General features: G+C 33.8%; 1 long non-coding RNA gene across 3 annotated transcripts in view; it reads left to right on the top strand.

Moving 5' to 3' along the window:
• The window catches only part of LOC311589351, a 74,687-nt gene that overhangs the window by 39,798 nt on the left and 15,460 nt on the right, over window positions 1-19,429 (top strand). For all 3 annotated transcript variants that reach the window (XR_014776514.1, XR_014776515.1, XR_014776516.1), the window contains one exon: window positions 2,989-3,044. This is a non-coding gene — a long non-coding RNA (uncharacterized lncRNA). The remainder of the gene's footprint in view (window positions 1-2,988; window positions 3,045-19,429) is intronic.

Raw genomic sequence — 19,429 nt, 5'->3', positions numbered from 1 at the left:
TGCAATTTGCTCATCTAACACATTGTTTATAAACATCTTGAAGATCTTTTAAAACATCCTGTTCTGTGTTTGCTACAGGAAAATTGGATGAAGGATAAAGTTTACTCAGTGTGTTAGATATAAAACCCTAGCATTTCAGCAAATGTATTTTAACAGCATTTATTTACCATGATAACTCAGGAGTTTCTTTGTTTCAACATAAATAAGCATTGACTTTTGTACATAGATGTAATGTAAATATTTTGCATTGGTGACAATAATGTAATACTGATCTTAATCCAGAAATTTCAACTCTACATCTGAATGATTTTATAGACTAGTGATTTCTTATATAAAGTTGAATTATATTTCTAGATTTTTTTCATAGCAGTTGCCTCAAGGAAACAACACTGCCTGCATATATATGGCAATCAAAAGGTAACCAGTAAAAGTTTTCTTATGTATATAGTACCTAAAACCGTAAAGTTTGAGTGGTTCTCAACTATACTAATGTTGTGACCCATTAATACGATTACTCATATTATGGTAACTCTTCAACCATAACTTATTTTTGATGCTGGTTCATAAATACTGATTTTTCTACTGTTATCAATTATAAGGTAAAAACCTCATATGCAGGATATCTGATATGTGAGCGCTGTGAAAGGGCCGTGACCTACAAGTTGAGAATCACTAGAAAACATGGGATATTTGTCCTCCTGGCAGTGCCTTTGGTTGCCCAAGGAGGCCATCATATGCCCTGAGACTGCAGTTACAATAGCCACCACATAAATGCTAGAATCATCCTCCGGATGAGCAGCTCCTGCTTTTGACCATTGATCCTTCACTCCAGCCCTGGGATTTCTATGCTTATTCCTCTTTAAAATTAAATAAAATATAAGAAAATTAATACATTGATTTTAGTTAATACTTGGAAGCTTGCTTAGCAACTACATTTACCTAGCTTCTCATACAGTGAACAAATTATCTTAAAGAGTGCAGGTTCCTGGCTCGGAGGATTAGATTATTGTCCATATGCATCCATTCTCTGATCTCAGCAGCTCACACCTTGTGGCCAATTAAAAAAACACCAACAAAGGAGCCTTTACACATCAATGTTTCACCTGAACTAACCTTCATAAGGAAGACAACAGCTTTTAAGTATTTGTCGAGAGACAGAGCAAGTCATGATAGTGCAGGAGAATAAGGACCTAGAAACATAGAAACTCTCCTCCTGATTTATTGAATTAGTAAACAAACGATTCACAGATATCAAGACAGCAATTGGATTACAAATTCACATTTACTGTCATTAACTAGGAGCTTTACAAGGACTCTCTTCCTTACAGTATTTATTGACTTATGATGTGAAACTTTACTGTGAAGTGATAGATTTGTTTTATCATAGTCTATTTTATTTTATTATACTTAAAAAAATAAATAATGGATTTATTATTAATATAAATCATAATCAGTAAAAAATAAAATTTGACCATATATACTTTAGCTAACATATTGACTTTATATTTGTATTTTGATAGCATATTGTTATTATATTCATAATTAATGGTCATTTCTACTTAAGTATATTTTTTAAATTATAACATCATGAATGTTTGATTTTATTTTACAAAATTTAGCCTCATAAAAATTTAGAAAACCCAATTTATATGTTTCAATGATTTTCTCTTAATGTTTTTTTTATTTATTTAGTGGGCATCACTGTTTTGTCTGTAACTATGTCTGTGTAAGGATGTCAGGCCCCTGGGAACTGCAGTTATAGACAGCTGTGTGCTGCCATGTGTGTGCTGGGAATTTAACCCAGGTCATCTTGAAGAGCAGGCAATGATCTTAACTAATGAGCCATCTCTCCAGCCCGAGGTGTAAATTCTTAACCATATAGTCTTCTCTAATCTGTAAAGATCCAAAATGATTTATGAACACAGTAAAGTTTTTAGTGTATTTATATTAATTTTTCTTGTCAACTACCATAGAAAATTGAAAAATAATATGTCCTGTGAAACAATTCATGGTAATAAAAATATGGAAACAAAATCTAGGAACAATAAATGACCTGATAAATGAAACATTATCATTTACTACCTAGTTTCACTTCTTGATACAAATAACCTCAATTCATAAACATCTGTCTCTAAGGAGATACACAAACTCAGTTATGGCAGTTACAAAGCTGATATGCAAATATGCATTCCAATTATAATTGATGAACACTAGAGACTGAAAGTCTGACTTCAAAACTTCTTGATAATATGGCATCATAGTCACAACTTCCAGAGGTTTGCGCTGAAACTTCTGCATACAGCAGATTGAACACACATTTTATCAATGAATCATCAGTGGCTATACATGAGAGTTCATAAATCACCACAGATTTATGTGGTAGAAAGAAAGATGACAAATGAAGTTTATAATCTTATAAACTGTAATATCACGTACCTTGTATTGTAAAAGCCTTGTGTTGATATCGGTTTGTGGACTACGTGATGTAAGCTTAGTGCCTGCAAGTACTGGTACTATGTGAACAATTGTTTTCATGTAATTACCTTTCAGTAGCATGCCGCATCTCTGATTGTAATAGTTGATTGCTAGTTTTTTTTTGTTAAAGAAACAATCGGTTTGTTTTTAAAATCTTGACAAAATAATATACTGCTTCCAAGGGGTTGGCAACTTACATTTTAATTATTTACCATTTAACTGCACAGTTTTTTTTTTCTAAAATTGGGATTCTATCGCAACAGAAGGTGAGTAAAAGGAAGGCACAAAGGTTACCTGATGGGCAGTAATGGCAGGGTCCGAAAGCAGGAACAAAGCTTTTTAAAAATCAACCTGACAGACTTCAAAGATATTGTATTCTTAAGTACTTATTATGTAGATTACTGTAATTTCTGTGGAATTAAGTTTTAAAAATTGAAATTTAGTGCCATTGTATTTATAGAGCTTTCTAGGATTTGAGAAAGTATTTAAGAAATTATATTTCTTCCTTTTTAGTGCTCACTTGGAATTGTTTATTTTTTTAAAAATCAAGAAGAAAGAAACAAAGGAAGGTGAGAGCTCCCTTTTTAAATATGTGAATCCCTTTCTTTCATCCCTCTGTATTAATGCATTGCCTGGCTGAAGTGGAATATGATGTTATGTTATATTTATGTTAACATAATAAATATTATGTTAAACTATACATGACAAAAATAATTTCTGTTTATATAGGTTACAGAGGAAAAGTAAAATACACACACACACACACAAATACATACACAACTCACATATACACACAAATCTAAAAATCAATTTAATGACTTGAGAGAAGACTTAGGTTATCATTTCCATAGTCTAGAGGTAAGGAGAGTTCTACAAAAGAAAAATCAAAATCAATAACATATTTTTGATTAATGAGATTCTTCAGTGAATAAAATGTTTGCTATACCAGTGCAGACCTAGAGACAGTGAGACAGAGACTAGAAAGGCTGGGGAAAGCTAGCTTATTATAATAGCTAGAATAGTAACTCTGGGTTGAATAAGATATTCTGTTAAAGAAGACAGAGTTGTCAAGGGATATACCTAACATCAACTTTGGACCTCTTTATTCACACAATATTTCATAATGGTAGATGTGCATACACATGTGCTGCTGCTGCTGCTACTACTACTACTACTACTCACACACACACACACAGATACAGGCACACAATCACACAAAATAAACAAGTCTATTTTGTTTTAAATTTAACATTATTTTAACCCCATTAGTGCAATCAATGCAGTAACTGAAACTGTCTGAGGCAAAGATGATTGCTCAGTCAAAAAGTATCTATTGTGAAAACATGAGGATTCAAATTTGGGTCCCTGTCATCCAGGTAAAAGTCTGGCAGTGACACAGCATGCAATCTCAGCACTTGAGAAGGGAGAAAAGTGGATTGCTTTGAGTTCGGGGCCAGTCTGATCTACAAAGGGACGCCAGGATAGCCAAGGCTACACAGAGAAGCCCTGTCTCAAAAAACAAAACAAAACAAAACAAAACAAAAAAACAAAAAACAAAAAACAAAAAGAAAAACAAAAAGATTAAGCTAAAGCCTAAAGTTATCACACATAACTGTAAGTCTCTGTCTCATTATTCAAAGCTGGTGTGGGCACATAAAATCCATATGACTTAGAGCATAGAACATATAATTTGGAACTGAGTACTCCAATGCCTTCAATCTGCACATTGTTAAGTTGTGCATCTCTATGTTAATGGTTACTAATTGTAAAGCAAAGCTTCTCTAATTATGAGTGAGTAAGATACTCATTTTCAGATCCAACCATGTATTATTAGGCATAATTTTATTGCTATTATCTTTTCATAAAATTATAGTTGTAGAATTCCCTTTATGGAACGTGAACTTTCAAGTCTTAGGTTCTGGAGTACTTTAGTCATGTTTGACATGCTTTAGACATGTTTAGTCATGTTTCTATGTCATGCAGTAGAACTAAAATCCAATTAAAAAAACTCAATTTGTTATTACAGTGATATTTTTGCTACTAATGTATTCTTAAACAGTTTAAGGCCATTGGTGGTGGCCCATGCCTTTAATCCAGTACTTGGAAGGCAGAGGCAAGTGGATTTCTGTGAGTTTGAGGGCAGCTTTGTCTAGAAGAGTTAGCTATAAGACAGCCAGGGCTACACATGTAAACCCTTACTCAAAAAATTAAAAGAACCCCCCAAAAAAAACAATCCCACCAACATCAAAAGTTTATTCAATTAATTTTTAAATGCCTTATAATGTCACATTTACAAATAATGTGTTTTGGTACAGTTTTAATTGTACAAGCATAAACATTGTCTAATATATTTGAATATTTTATATACCATAAATGAAATTAGACACACATAATTAATCACCAGCCATTTCTTAGCCATTACTTTTGTTACTATTACTTAGTATCTCTCAATCATTTCTTTGTCTTTTTAAAACTACGTCATAGATCTTTCATAAAAACATGTTCAAATAATAACTGCTTGCACAATATTTGGCTTCTGACACAAGTGATCTTTAAGCTCTTTCCATGTTGTGACATATATTGATAACTCATAATACCAAGTACTACCCTATCATAAGGCTATGGTAAAACAAGTTTCTTTTGCTTCTCAGTTTCTGGAATCATTTAGTCTACATCTTAAATTGTAGGCATTTGTGGAGGGTGGGAGTGTGTGTTTACACATGTGTGTTCTGTGAGAGCTAGAAAACAACTACATGTACAGTGATTTAGGAATCTTTTATTTAAAAATGGAAGATAAGTGTTCTCACCTTTCATCAAAGAGTTTACAACACACAAAGACCGTGGCAGGCAGAAGTCTGAAAAAATTCAGAGAACACCAGCTCCTTCAGTGTTCAAACCCAAATCCGACACTCATCTCAGGAAATATATGTGAAACCAGGAAGTCTGTAAAAACGATGGGTGTAACTGGCTATCTACTGCTAGGTATTGTCTTAAATATATGTCAGGGAATTATGCCCATGAATCTCAATAATATGGTTCTCTAAATAAGGGCTTCACAACATCAGCTGAAGTGACAAAGTAGATGGAATAAATTCCTAAGACTTCAACCGTAGATCAAAATCTATAAGCAACTGATGGTTCTTGAGTCAGGAAAAATCAGTCTTCTTTAAGTAAAAGGCCTTGGTAGGTTATCCAATTCCAAGTGGCCATTTTTAAACACACAGACAATGTAGTGTGTATATACATACTGAAACACCATTACTAGGTAGTTTAATCTTAAAAGACCTCTGTGATATGCACGGTATTGTGTTGACTAAAGCATCATTGTGCTGTATATGAATGTATTTTTAATTTAATATTTTAACCGCTATTAAGAAGAAACACACTTAAGGGTAATTGAGTATCAAGAGAAGTTGCTACAGATCTGCTTGCTTAAATATGTTTTATTTCAAACACCTTCTTGGTGCTATGGATTATTATACAAAGTTCAGTCCTTAGTGAAATTGATTACCAGTGGATAAAGTACAAATATGCAGCTACCTTAAGTGAAATATATCCACAATGAAAGAACATAGGATAAAAGAAAATGTGTGTTTTACCTTACATATCACACACATACACACACACACACACACACACACACACACACACACACACACACACACAAACATGCACCAGTGAATTTCCATAAATGAAGTCATTGGAAGAATAGAATTCATTGCATCTTATTTAAATTTATCAGTCACGTGAACATTTCTTGGCTTCCTTTCATCTTTGAGACACTTCAGGAACATAATTTATTTTGTTTTTGCTCAGGCATGATGTACCATTGCATTGTCCCAGGTTTTTCCAAACATGTGCATCAATATTTCTATCTAAATTTCTGTTTCCCACTTCAAGACTTGATCTAGTTTGTGTGTGTGTAACTACTTTTATAGAAACACTCGAACAGCAGCATATTTTCAGATAACTCCTATCACAGCCTTGCTCATGTTTAACACAGAAAACTGTAAGTTAGCTTTATTTCACTTTTATATTTGGTATTTCAAGTGAGAATTATATATCTGAATCATTAGTGGTTTCTACAACTGTCTTTTCTCCTGTCACATTTCCTCTGAATTTCTCCACTTTAAACTTTATTGGAGTATTTTATATATGTGTGTCAATTTCTGCTCCTTCAATTTCATAAATAAAAATCTATATTTGTAATATTTCAATATTTTTATAGTTTAGTTTTTATGTTGTAGCTAGGTTCCAAAATGATTTTTCAAAATTTCTTATTACCTTATCTTTCCATGGTGTTTTCTGCTCCAGTTGCTCAGAGCCACTGGCTCTATGTCCTACTTAAATGTCCAAAACATTCCATTTTTTTGCAAAATGAAATATTCAATGTGATGCTTTTGATATAATTATGTAAGGTGGTTACACCTCTTCTTTTTTCTGCAATGCTTTCTGGTGATCAGTTCTCAGTGTTCATTTTATTTCACCACTCCACAGGTTTTGACATTCTAGATCACTTCAACTTCGTGCTGCATTATTTCAAGTTGAATTTTGTTACTTTACATGAAAATCACTTCAACACTCCTGTTCAGATGTCTAGGGCTCTCTCTCTCTCTCTCTCTCTCTCTCTCTCTCTCTCTCTCTCTCTCTCTGTGTGTGTGTGTGTGTGTGTGTGTGTGATTATATGTGTATTCTCTTTCACATTCCCCTCTGATTGGTTATCTTGATATAGATGCCTGGCTGTGCTCTTCTCTGGTCTTCCTGCCTCTGCCTCCCAAGAATTGAACATCCCGACAATTACCACCACTGATGCGCTAGCTCTTCCTCTTTCAGATACTTGGAAATGTTCAAATTTCCCAAGAGTCTAAATAGTAAACTCACAGGCTTCAATAAACCAGCTTCTATTTTCTATCCCTTCCATAACCAGTTTTTGTTTTGTTTTGTTGAGACAGGGTTTCTTTATGTAATAGCCTCGGCTGTCCTAGACTCACTTTGTAGGCTAGGCTGGCCTCGAATTAACAGTCATCCTCCTGCTTCTACCTTCCAACTGCTGGGATTAAAGATGCGCACTACCACTGCCCGGCCATATGCAGTTTTTTAAAAACATCCTTTCGTTTTATGTTTTCTGTATTTTTCTGTCTACCCTTTATTTTCTATTACCTTGAGTATTTCATCAATCTCTCTACAGTGAAGTTTAAGAGAAAAATTTACACATAAGACACTTTATAAGAAAACACTGCCATGAGTAGTGTAAAAACACATAGTAATAAATGAGAGAAAAGCAGAAAGAAACCCAGCAAGTAGAGGAATCACACCAGGGAATGATCACAGAAAGTAAATTAGAAAGCTAGTTTTACTTGAATAACAGAAGGTTGACAATTGATGTTCTACTTTGATTGCCTGAAAAAAAGTCAGAGCTTCCGATAAGGCAAAGAGCAACAAATAATTAGGAATAAGAAACAGTGAAAGTTATTCATGCAACGGCTGCATATACAGAATCACATATACAGTGAAAACTAAGACTTTTCATGCTGTCTCAGCATTACTGATTACATATGAGACGTTCTGATATCTTCCAGACAGATTGTGTCAATTAAAAATGTTGGGGGATGGAATATTCTTACTCTTCACCCTTTCTTCTCATGTTATAGTCGACAATGTTTTTCTCTAATACAAGTGGTCTAACCTCATACCCAGTTGTCCAGCCTTCTAAGCTACAGGAAATATTTTGGATTTGCTTATTATTTTATCAAGCACTTGATGAGATCTACCACTAACTCATGAAACTTGCTGACTGTCACTGTATTTTATGATTTGAATGGGAAAAATATAAACATCATAAAAATATACTATTTTCTCTTTATCTATAAAGTTTTATTTTTTGTTTCTTGGTCCTGATCATATATAACACAAAAATAAAAATGCCAAATAGTAAAAGCAAAATATAAAACTGTAGATAAATATTTTCAATGTAGGTAGCTAGGAATTTCAGTGTCTTCAAAGAGAACATAGTTGTCACCACATCATGAAATAAAGATTTGCAAGAAGAAAATATGAGTATTTAAGGTTCTGTATTGATAATGACCATAAATTATACTCAGAGTTTCAGTATCTCTATTTTAATATTTTCCTGGATTAGCTCTTCAGAGATATCAAAGAAAGAGTTATGATGGGAGAATTCTCAAATCAATGTATGCAGGGTTTTTTTGTTTCAGAACTATAAACATTTCATATTCAATTTATTGAACTGTTGTATACCAGAAATAACTTTTCTTACATTAAAGTGTTTCAATAGATTTTTAATAGTTCTGCTAATATGTGAATAAAAATATTCAGCTTGATAGAGGTTTTCTAATTCACTGTCTGACTCTCACTGATAAAATTGCTCAATTTTACAAGTCTTTTATTTAGAGAATTAATTACTATATAATAAAATAAGTGGCTATTTATATATGTGAAAATGGAAAGAGTATGTGTATCAAGTATGACTGTATGACATATTCATTCTTAAAACGTGTAATTTTTTTAAACAGAGAACAAAAAAGTGTATGGCTTCTTTTCTCAGTTCTGATTTTCGCATTCTTGGGAAGTAGGACAGACCACTTTCCTAAGACTCTTTCTCACATTTTTCAAAGTAACCTATTTATATTTAATGATTTGGTATTTTACCTTCACTGCCTTTTACAAGGTTATGTTACTTTTACTTTTATATTACTAAAAATAATGTTCAACTTAACATAGTAAGGTCTCAGGAGCTGCACATAGAAGCAGAATTAATGACTTGCAGACTTTGCCCTTCATTTTCTATATCTGAATGCAAAGGGAAGTTTTCTGCTTTTAAGGGTTGCTATCATGGGGTCTCTGCACATCTTTGCTCCTTGGGAGATCTCAGCAGGATAAAAGAAACTATGTTCTTTGCTGAAAATTTAATGTTATTTAAGCATGTTAACATAAAGTCCAGCAATGAACAGCATTTCTATTCTTCACAGAATAGAAACCTTTTTTTTTTAAAATAAGAGAACCTATCAAAAGACCAGCATTATACAGGAATATAATCTTCCTCCAAGCTAAAATTTAATAAATAAATATATTGGATAATTAGGTATTTGTAGTATCACATCCACCTGTAACACAAGCAGCAGCACAGAGTCACCTTGACATGCTTAGCATGAGAAGTACAGAGATCACACTTAAGATTCTCAAGAACAGTATTCTTTCTACCTAAGTAACCTCAAGATATATTATGCAGAAAATCACAAGGGCGTCATCTTTATGTGAAAGAGGCAGTTATAATTATTTCGTGATATCTCATCTTTATTCTGAAAAGGATATAACGTTATTAAAAGTTATTTTTCAAATGCTTATCTAGATTATAATTCCTCTTCATTATATTCTATTTCTTTGTAACACACAAATGTGTACAAGATAGGTAATGTTCATCATTAAGTGAAGTATTCTCAGGATATACATCCAAACAAGACCATATGCACACTTATAGGTACTATAAGTGTTCCCAAGTGTATAGTGCTTTAAGTGTTCCTATATTCTCTGGGACAGATAACTACTCCTAAGAGATTTCATGTCCAGTTGATTGGCAGCCTCATCTCTATTAACTCTTAACAGAGGGACAGCTAAGTTTCCCTCTAGATATTTCCAACTAGTTTCCAACTGGGACAATTTCCAACTAGATATTGATCTTAAGTTCTGTAGTACCGCTCAAAATGCCATATGTCAGAGATGCTATGGCAAAAGAGTAAATTGAATTGAGAAATACACCACAATTTATATATGTTCCTATTGGTGGGAACATTGAGAGCTACATGAAATGCACAAAGCATGCTGCCACAAAGCCAGAAGAGGGTGGCACTATGAAAATGACCCACAAAGTGCCAAAGGCTACTGTATCCTGATCTTTCTCTTAATCTGGTTCTTAAAGTGTTCAATGTGAACCAGATTAAGAGAAAGACCAGGATACAAGTCTGTGTCTTGCCTCCAGGCAGTGATAGTTATTTTTTTATTTTAATGTTTTTATTTTATTTTATTTTTATTTATTTATTTTTAACTTATACATTTATTTTAAATACACAAAGAAAATAAATAACATACAGCATGGAGAACCATGAGACAATCATAAATTATGTAAATGTTACATTCATAGTGATTTGGTTATTTGTATTTGTCAAACTTGAAGAGAACATCTTTCTTATCTTGTTGGGTCTAAATTTCTGAATGAAATTCAATATCTATCATATCTCATCTCTTTTCCTTAAATCCTTTATATTGATCTAAGCTTGCCCATTTTCAGGCAGAATCCTTTCTGTGGCATAAATGAGGACATTTTGCGCAGTGGCTGGTTTGCCACAATTGAAGCCAGCTCCATAAGGAGGTTCTTTGATGCTCATCATCTTCTTTGAGGCAGGCGGGTATTGTCAGGAGTTAACTTGTCTTATTGTCAAAGAATCTCTTGAATAATAAAAACATCTTTAAATGCCATATTCTGTGGATCTCTGAGGCTTTTGAAGACCTATTTCATTATTTTACCTTATATATCTATAAAATCATATCTATCTGTAAGACTTAGTATATATATTCTTGTGCTAAATCAGACTAGTATTTGATATGACCATGATTTGCATCAATATACAAAATTCTATACCAATGACTTAGAGATAACTTTCTTTATCAGTAACATTAAGGCCTCAAGTTAAAGAAACAGTTCAATAATCTAACTTTTGTTCTAACCTCCCTCTGTATTTCTATATCTCCCTTTTGTTCTTTTCAGCTCCTATCTCCTTACTTATGGGTGAAAGATAAAGGAAAAAAGAGACATCCCTGAGTTCATCCTTGTTTTCTCTGTATAAGACCAATAATTACTTATAGCCATTATTTTGATCTATAATCATAATCCTAACATTTTGGTTCCTGATTTGACACTCTGCTTATCATGAGAAGAGTCTTTTTCCTCATGTTTGTTAGTACTCAATAAAAGTTCATGGGGCTCAAGCTGATGTCACATTCACTACATAGCTAGAGTACCCTTGAGTTCCTGATCCTCTCAGATCTACTTCCCAGGTGCTCACAATTCAGGCCCATGATATCATTGTGGTATGCATGTTCGTATGCAATGTTAGAAATGAGAGTGATTACTAGGTGTAATATTTCCCTGACAGGAATAGGACTATCCAAAGCTGGCACTCTGCCATTTCTTTTTTTTTTAATTCTTTGTTTTAATTTTATTAATTTATTCAGATTACAACTCAATTGTTATATCATCACTTGTATCCTCCCATTCCTCCCTCTCTCCCACTTTTACCCTATTCCCCTACCCTAGGTCTACGAGTGAAGGGGACCTCCTACGCCACTATATGGTCATAGGCTATCAAGTCTATTCTCTCTTTCAGTGCCACACGGCCTCCCCACCAAGGGGAGGTGGTCAAATATGGAGCACCAGAGTTCAGGTCAAAGTTAGTCCCCACTCTCCACCAAACTGTGGAGAATGTCCTGTCCACTGGGCAAATCAGATTGGGGTTTGATGTTTACTGCTTGTATTGTCCTTGGTTAGTGCAATAGTTTGAGCAGATCTCCCTGGGCCCTGATCCACCCATCACAACGTTCTTCTTGTAGGTTTCTAGGACCTTCTGTGTCCTTCTATTTACCCATCTCCTATATTTCTCTTATCTAGAGACCCAATGTGATGTCCTCACATTTATCCCAATTTCCTGGTAAGTAAAGACATTCGTAGGACATACGTTTTGGGCTAGTACCAAGTTATAAGTGAATATATACCATGTGAGTCTTTCTGCTTCTGGGTTAACTCAGTCGTTATGATCCTTTCTAGTTCCATCCATTTGTCCACGAATTTCTGGATTTCCTTGTTTTTAATAGCTGAGTAGTATTCCATAGTGTAAATGTGCCACAGTTTCTTTATCTGTTCTTCAACTGAGGGGCATTTAGGCTGTTTCCTGTTTCTGGTTATTATGAATAAGGCCGCTATGAACATGGTTGAGCATATATATGTCTTTGTTGTTAGCTGGAGCATCTTCTGGGTATATTCTAAGGACTGGAATAGCTGAGTCTTGAGGAAGTCCTATTCCAAATTTTCTGAGAGAGTGCCAGATAAGTTTTCAAAGTGGTTTTACAAGTTTGCATTCCTACCAGCAATAAAGGAGTGTTCTTCTTTCTCCACATCCTTGCCAGCATGTGTTGCCACTTAAATTTTGATGTTGTCCATTCTGATGGGTGTAAGATGGATACTCAGACTTGTTTTGATTTGCATTTACCTGATGACTAAAGACCTTGAGCATTTATTTAAGTGTTTCTCAACCATTCGATATTCCTCTGTTGAGAATTCTGTTTAGCTCTGAGCCCCATTTCTCAATTGGATTTTCTGGTTTGGTGGTATCTAATTTCTTGAGTTCTTTATAAAGTTTGGATATTAGACCTTTGTCAGATCCAAGGTTGGTGAAGATCATTTCCCAGTCTGAAGGCTGTGGCTTGGTTCTGTTGACAGTGTCTTCTGCTTTACAGAAGCTTCTCAGCCTCATGAGCCTCATGAGGTCCCATTTATTAATTGTTGACCTTAAGGCATTTCTTAAGCATCAGATTATTGAAAACTGTGCCATAAAGAATTTAATTAAAATGAAGGAAGAGGGGTAGAATGAAACTGGGGTAGCTACTGGAGGAACTTGCCTCCTAGAGAGTTGTCACACCTTTCTCTTAACATGGAAATGGAAATTTGCAACTCTCTCTCTCTCTCTCTCTCTCTCTCTCTCTCTCTCTCTCTCTCTCTCTCTCTCTTTCTCTCTTTGTGAAATTATAACAACTGCTACAGTAATGTGCAGCAGAACTCAGAGTCTCCTTGGTTCCCATATTAACCAAACTATAAATATATTTTTCTTTGTTATTTAGTGTTTATATATCTGTGTATTTACTTATTTATCCACTTAGCTGGTTATATTTAGGCATGCCTGATGTATGCCATTCTGTTCTCCAGGTTTCTGTGTCTTTAAGGATAAATTTAACCTGTTAATCTTCCCCTTACCTCTTAAGAACTTGAATTATTGTCCTACACCAACATGCCTGGCTTTAAAATGTGCTTACCCAGTACATGTTTTTTAAATAGCAAGTTTATTACCTAAAAGTTTACTGTAACATTCAGATTTTAATATGTTAAATTTTAATTTCCAATATGATATTCTTATAAAATGAACTCTTTAAAAGGTAACTAAGCAATGAGAGCTGCTTCCTCTTTAATGATGTTAAACACGTCTTTCTAGTACTACTACAAAGAGATCATTGTTTATTGGTAAAAATATAATGTAGTTATTTCTCTGTGGTTGACATTACCATCTCTATCATGAAGTAGAGTTACTCTGGTTACCCATAGAAAGCCTGGGCCTGTAGTCATGACAATGAAATAAGCAGAACAATACAGCTCATAACTGGTTCTCAGATGAAGAGATTAAGGCTACTTACATTTGCAGCAGGAAGGAGAGGAGAGGCTTAGAAAACTCCCTCCTGTGTCATCTGCATGCAGTTTTGGGGAACTAGAGTACATCAGAGGTCAAAGCCTACCCACGGATTGAGGATTGTTACAATGGCAAGTGAGGCAGACAAGCTTTCAGATGTCATATTTTCCTGTAAGAAACTTAGATAAGTTCAATAGTTCACTTCTCTGAACTTGGATGGACTCCTTATTTGTGTCTGTTACTACCTAGCATGAATATTCAGGAAATATCGTGCAATGAAATTATTATTCATACAGTATAACCATTGAAAAATATATTTTGAAGCAAATAAAGATTAGGTTAAGAGCCATAAGCATACCAGGATATCACTCGGAGTTTCTCTTGCTTTCTAGTCCTTTTATCGTCTTAAATTAATTCACATGGAACATAAAACAGAAGGTAGCTATTACAGGTCAGAGTTTAATGGCCTGGATGGATGACATTGGTTAATAAATAAAGAGACAAAAACAAAAAAATCCACTCTCATTATGTGAAGGTAAGTAACAGCAAATGGCCTTTATTTCATCCTACATGTTTTAAGTAATCTATATTCTATTTTCCAAAGTCTCCGAAATATGTGTCTTTCCTTCATATGTTTTCCTAAGGAAAATGACTGGCCCACATAGATTAATACTTAAAAGGTTAAAAATATCTGTCTCACTTACATTTTCAAATGTAAAGGAAGTATTTTCTCATGTTTGATTGTTATCTTTATCCTTATTATCTCTAAATAAGAAATAAGCTCAATGAATAAGAACTTGGTGAGTTGCTCATTTTATGTTGTTATCTTGATTATCTATTTCCTGAAGAGAAATATTACATTCTAAGTAGGTATTGTTGGAGTAAAATAATAATCATCTACCTGTTTTATGTTTGATAAATATAATGCATTAATACTTATTCACTTTTAGTAAATGTACATTTAAGTTAATGATCCAAAACCTTAACAAGTTCATTCAAACTTGTGAATTCAAAAAGAGAACTGACATCCTATTACTTTGAACAAAAAGCAGTAAAAAGTAAAAAAGTTGATGTGAAATACAGAAACAGATACAGTGCATTTATTAAATTAGCTAGGCTTTCCCAAAAGGAATTCTCTTCCCTTATCCAAAATTAAAATAGACAATTGCTAAAATTTATTTAATGAAAATTTGGAATCATGATAGTTCCAGTAAGGAAGTCAATAAAGCCAATTTTAATTACACCCTCATTTGTTCCATATCATATTTCAATCTCAAGGAGGGACAATTATGAGTCATTCTCATCACATTCAGAGAGTATTTTAAATTTGGGGAAGAAATCTGATTCTTCACAATTACTTAGAATTCATGTCACTGGGGACTCAGGAGCTCATGTGAGGTAGAATGAATGTGAGGCAGGGTTCCATCTTAGTGATCTTCAATGTGCTATCTTCTACCCACCTGTCTGACACAGTATGCATTTTGAGAGCATCCACACAGGATACAGGTAATCTTACATTCATTTTTTATTCACAATTTCTATACAGGGGAAGGTTCTAGATGTTATGATGATGTAATGTGTGGATACCCAAAATTAAAAATACTAGAAATTGTCAATTTCTTTCAAGAAAAATTGGAAACACAATAACTTTCAATAATATCAGCCCAAGTACGAAGAAATACTTCTAAGAAATTATGCCCCTCAGAGTGTCTTTAAATATCCACCTGAAACATAATTAAACTGGTCTGTTGACATGGTGTTTTTGAGTGTAAAAGCAATAATATATATTTAAAATATGTTTATGTGAGTCTGTGACGGTGGTGTTTATTTAGGTGGTTTATTTATCTATGTATACGTGTTCACAACTGTGTGTGTATCCAGAGGCCAATGTAGGACGACAAATGTCCTTAACCTTGACTGAAGCAGAAAGCCAGCAATGACCAGATAACCTGTAGGCTCTGCCTTTGACAGAATTGGGGTAATAAGCAACTTGGATCCGTCTATCATATGTGAGTGCTGGGTCCAATCTCAGGATCCATGCTGGCAAAGTAAAGATGCCTACCTACTGACCCATTCCACCAGACTTAAACACATTTCTAATACTGAATTAATGCAAAAGTGAACTTAGAAACCAAGATGTTTCACAATTGTAGACTGGATAAAAGTAGATTCTTTCTACTTCTGGGTTAACTCACTCATTATGATCATTTCTAGCTCAATCCATTTGTCCACAAATTTTGGGAATTCCTTGTTTTTAATAGCTGAGTAGTATTCCATAGTGTATATGTACCACAGTTTCTTTATCCATTCTTCTACTGAGGGACACTTAGGCTGTTTCCATGTTCTGGCTATTATGTTCCCTGGAGGGGGAGACCTGGTGGCACTCAGAGGAAGGATAGCCGGTTACTAAGAAGAGACTCTTGATACCCTATGAGCATATACAGGGGGAGGTAATCCCCCTCAGGAACAGTCATAGGGGAGGGGAGTAAGGGGAAAATGGGAGGGAGGGAAGAATGGGAGGATACAAGGGATGGGATAACCATTGAGATTTAACAAGAATAAATTAATAAAAAAATGTACTCTGGAAAAAAAAAGTAGAATCTTACATTGGTTCAGTTTAGTTGTTGTATTTTTATGCCATCAGCTGACCTTACTACACCTTTAATTTCTTTTCTAGTTCACTGATACTGAAGAATAGATAGTAATCTTATGAACATATATTCTTCAGTCTACACCTGTTCCAGTGATTATAGACAAGTGATTAATGTGATAGATGCAGCTCAATCAAATTTCTAATTTTAAAATACACTTAGAAACTGAGATAGTTCATAATTTCAGACTTGATAAAAGTAGAAGATGACTATTCCAGCCTAGCTGGTAGTTTCTATGGCATAAGGTGACCTCACTACAATTTTAATTTCTTTTCTAGTTTACTGATAATGAAGAGCAAATAGTGATTTTATTAGCATATATTCATCAGTCTACACCTGTTCTAGTGATTATAAACAAGTGATTAATGAGATAGAGGCAGCTCACTTTATGGGAGAATGTCATTGTCACTCTCTCTGACACTTCATTGTGCCAGTCATCTCCAAACATAAGGTCACAGCTGTTCGGTGACATTTTTACACAATGGAAAAATCAGACTGTTCCATAGAGAAATAAAAAGGAAATTTAATAACCTGACATTTGAATGAAGAAATAAGCCATTTCAAATACAGGCAATTTTACATGGATCTTAGGTGATGTTTGAGAAATAGAACAGGCTGTTTTCTTGGGCTACTTATAATACACAGACCTAACAAAGCCATCATTGTTAGCTGGCTTTTTGTCCCCAGTGTGAAACATGAATAAGCTTATGAAATCTTTGTGGCATCTTAAAGTCACACGTCTGCTTTGATTTTTTAATATATATGTAGAATCACTGTTCATTTACACATTGACAACTCTTTATCAGTTGTTTATATTCATCTTAATATAGAATTAACATATAGGCAGTTCTCTAGAAAGCTACAGATGTTATTGAAGATGTTATATTAGGAATATGTTTGTATTATTAGTACAAAAAGAGGCCATGTATTTGAAGGAGAATGGGAAGGAAATACAAAAGAATCTTAAGGCAGGAAAGGGAGGGGAGAAATATTGAAATGAAATTATATTCTCAAAAAAAAAAAAAGAGAATAGTATGACATTGTTGGATATGCTTCTGTCTTCTACTTTTAGTACATGAATTGGTTTATTCCATGTGTCATTCTCTTTGTCTTATATTTTATTGTCTTACATTGCACCTCATTCATAGTAAATTTATTTTACTTATATCCATTATTTATATATTATTATTTTTAGAGTTCTTTATACAGTAATAAAACATCAAGTTATGTAAGCCTACATATACCCACATTTTATAATTATTTATGTTGTCTCACCCTAAGCCAAACATTTCCTTCTTAAATTGTAGTTCCTCAGATAAATGGGAAACAAGTGTGAAATTATTTTTTATATTTATGTGCTTATTTTTTGTCTGATATGGCTTCTAGTGAAGGACAATTATCCCCGTTTCTATTTAACACTCAAGTGTCTTATTTTTTATTTTTCAACATAAACATTTAAAAGCAGCATTTATGACTCATTAATCATTTTGCCTTGTATGAGAATGCTCAAAATCTGTCACTATTTCGTGTGTGTGTGTGTGTGTGTGTTTATGATATGATCCAGGTTAGTATTCCTAAAGTTTTTTAAACCTATATATGTTACGGACTAGGTTTGCAGAACTGGTCCACATCAAGTTATACTACAATGAATTTACATATGTAATTGAATATTTAATCTTTAAAATCTTTTTTTCTTAAACACGATTTCATTCATCTCCTACATAATATATCCCTAACACTATTAAATAAAAAGATATGGGAGTAGAAAGGTGTGGGAATCACTCTTTGGTAATTTGATTTTGACCAATGTTTCCACAACCAATCAGCAGAAAGTTGTTTGTACCTGAAGCTACAGAAACTATTGCATTGACTTATATTATGAAATATATGAAATAATTACATAATTTACAAATGAATCATGATAACTAACCTTGAAATAATATCTATCATATTACAAGCTATATTTTCTTTGTAGTAAAGTGGGATAGAAAGGCAAGGGAAACTGGGAACAGAGCAAGGCAAGGAATGCATGTTCCTAGAGTCTGGTTGAAGCCTCTAGGAACTGAGAAGCAAGAATGCTAGCACAATTGACATATATGGCAAATGTTATATCTGATAAAGGTATAATAGTCTGGTCTTGTGTATATCTTTCACAATTAAATAGAAAAACTTTAGACTGGAATGTCTGTGTCCCAGGTTGTCTCATGTCTTGCTGCATACATTCTGTGAGTGTCACAAAAAAAAACCAAACAAACAAACAAACAAAAAAAACCGACTAACTTTGTTTACAGCGAAGATATAATGGCTTCCTACGTTCTGCACTTTATAGCTTTGCAATATCGGTTGGTTTCCTGCCAGTACTCCTCAGAAACCAGTCGCTGTCTCCTTTGTGCTTCCTAGTTATCCTTGAACAAATAGCTCCAAAACACAGTAAAGCCTATATATTACTATTGTAAAAACAATAGGGTAGAGCTCCCTTTGAGAAGCAAACACACATGCTACAGGGTATGTCTCATTTCCAAGTGCCTCTTTTTCACTCAGAAATTTTACTAAAATGGTTTCAATAAATTCCAATTCTGCACATACTGGCTACTTTTTATGCATTGAAATCTCTGCGTTAAAGCAAAAAACACAGTTTTTAGCGTATCAGTGGTCCCTAAAAATCAATAAGATTCATCATGCTCCAAGATGTCGATATTGCCCATTAACCCTTGATAACACTACTGGTTATCATGTGAAATATTCAAATTTTTATAACATAGTAACATTTTCATTAGTGACAATATTTCAAACTTTGGTTTCCAATATAGTTCTCTGAATATGTGTCATGTTATA

Source organism: Acomys minous (genome assembly GCF_964271855.1).
Source record: "Acomys minous genome assembly, chromosome: 18".
Lineage (NCBI taxonomy): Eukaryota > Metazoa > Chordata > Mammalia > Rodentia > Muridae > Acomys > Acomys minous.
Note: the sequence above shows the minus strand (reverse complement) of the source record. Positions and strands in the feature narration are given on the sequence as shown.